At 38.9% G+C, this 2,399-nt stretch overlaps 1 long non-coding RNA gene across 1 annotated transcript in view; it reads left to right on the top strand.

Moving 5' to 3' along the window:
- Nucleotides 1-2,399, top strand: part of LOC106950584 (uncharacterized) — an 11,477-nt gene extending 9,078 nt beyond the window's left edge. Inside the window, exon 3 of the long non-coding RNA XR_001425642.1 lies at nt 1,584-2,399. This is a non-coding gene — a long non-coding RNA (uncharacterized LOC106950584). The remainder of the gene's footprint in view (nt 1-1,583) is intronic.

Raw genomic sequence — 2,399 nt, 5'->3', positions numbered from 1 at the left:
AATGCTAAAATTGAGCGGGTAAAGAAATTGATTAGTTGGATTACTACTAATTTTAGAATGTTGTTGCTCACATTTTTTTTTTTTTCCAAAGTTTGAAATTGCCCAACCAACGCAGCTGGTTGTTAACACCTCATTTCCTTAGTAATGTGATTAACTAACTAAAGAGTAGACAGTTTACACAGTTACACTAATCCTTATTGATTAATCAGTCATGTATTGACAACATGATTAGCCAGTTGGACAACCCAGAGACATTACAATCCATCATTCACATGGCACAGCATAAAATTTAGAAATTGTTCCCTGAAGACCCATTAAAATAATGAGTATTATACAACTATTCCTACAAGGATGTATATAAGCAACATGCATGCTGGTGCCATCCAGCTTAGTGGGGTAAATGCATGTTGTAAACGCTCTTCAGTCATAATCCCTCTGAGTGTAAAGAGGGAGCAGCAATAATTAGGGTGCTGTGTTCAGTGATGATAATCTGGGCTGCCTGAACATTAAGGGAGGGGTGGGAACACACACATGTGTCTCTTTTGTTTTCATGAGAGCCTACCTCAGCTCTCTTATTCTCCAAATCCCGTTTTTAAAGACAGAGAACAATGGAAGGCAGCCGAAGAAATAAAACGTGTTCGATTGTGTGAGAGGGGGAACGGCGTAGGAAGAGGAAGAGAGGGAGACGGACAAGGATGTAGCGGCAAGCAGACAGCTGCACACGCCATGTAACCTCCTGACCCTGTCACAAACTCATGAGCACCGACTAGATGACCTATTTCACTGCTCGCAGAGCTGCAAACACACAGACACACATGTAAACGCACGCACACACAATTCTACTCATAAAGACTCATTTCTATAAGGGCACAGTCATCAACCTAAGAAGATTTTACTGTTTATCACAAATGTAAATGGATTTTGACACACATGCTGTAAAAAAAGCTGTTGCCCTTAAGGTCTGGTCCCACATGTGATGTTAACAAAAACAGAACTGATTGTTTCATTTGTTTTTTACTTTTGTATTTCCATAAACATACCAAACCAAGAGGAGGAACATGAAATCCAGTCAGGATAAAACTGCACAAGTTTTTCTTCTTCAGAAAACATGCAGACTCAAAACTTCCTTGCAGAAAATGACAGCCGCACTCTCCACGAACACATGGCAAAAATAAACTTACATCTAATAGCTGGGGGCTTAGATGCAAGGATTTTATTCAACCGGCCAGAGAAAGATACTGGATTCTTTTTCAGCGTTCAGCTTTTTGCAATTATTCTATAAATTGACAAGTTTGGGCATCAGCACAGCTTAGAAAAGATTAGCATTTCTTATATATACCGTGTCTCTCTTAAATCAAAAGGGCTTACTTCTGGCAGAGAACTCTGCAGCTGCGGGTATGTTTAACATCATTGGATTCAAAACACACCAGTGAGTAAGTGTGGCTACTGGATGTTTATGGGTTCTGAACAGTAGAAATTTGAGGTCATTGATTTCACTTTCTCCCCTAGTCTTTTAATACAAAACATAGACAGACAAATTCCACTCCTAATTTAGAAAGTCTTCATGTATGTGTTGTTTCTAGGTCAAGCAGCAGTGACAGAACTGGATCCTTTACTTGTCTGCTGGATTTCCCTGCTTCATCTGTGACCCACAGCCATCTCAGATCTACATCATTCAGTCGCACTAGGACAGCGCTTCAGGCTGTTGGCTTTAGAGAGATAAAACTAAGCACTAAAGTTAGTATTGGTCAAAATCTAGTAAAAAAATATTTCAAAATTCTATTTTATTTTGTGGGGTTGTCTTCTTTGAGCTTTTTGTGCCTTCCAAAAGTTTTCATTTCATCATGTATTTTCTGCCCAGCGTTTTTCAGGCCTTTGTACTAATATTTGGCTTTAGGGCTGGACCCTGAATGGGTCAATCTGCAGTGCACAATGGTATGCGTTGATATATCATTTTTATTCTAATTCTGGTAGTTTGTTTCAGACTCGTTAACTTCTTCTGGAAGGTGAATATCTTCCATTATTGTCTTGTATTTATCTCCATCCCTTTTCCTTTAAACTTTGAGTGACTTCCTGTGTCTGCTGAAGAAAAGCATCTCAAAAGCATAATGCTGCCACCCCCATGTTTCCCTGTGGGGGTGATATATTCAAGGCAATTTTTTTTTTTTTTTGTTTTTTTTTTTCTGAGAGACTGCATTTTCCACTTAGGCCACACAGCTCAAACACAGTCTCAGATGAAGGAAATTGGTTGCACTGGATCTTATTTAGATGTACCAGAGCTCTGCACTAACCCAAATGCACACTTTTTAGATTTTTAAGGCATGCATCCTTTTACCTCTGTTTCACAAATAAAACACTCCTTTGTGTTGATATATCACATATCAAATCGCCTAAAAACA

This window comes from Poecilia latipinna, unplaced genomic scaffold, assembly GCF_001443285.1.
Source record: "Poecilia latipinna isolate Pla-1442-1.1 unplaced genomic scaffold, P_latipinna-1.0 Scaffold409, whole genome shotgun sequence".
In the NCBI taxonomy this organism is placed as follows: domain Eukaryota; kingdom Metazoa; phylum Chordata; class Actinopteri; order Cyprinodontiformes; family Poeciliidae; genus Poecilia; species Poecilia latipinna.
This window is presented reverse-complemented; position numbering and strand designations above follow the sequence as displayed.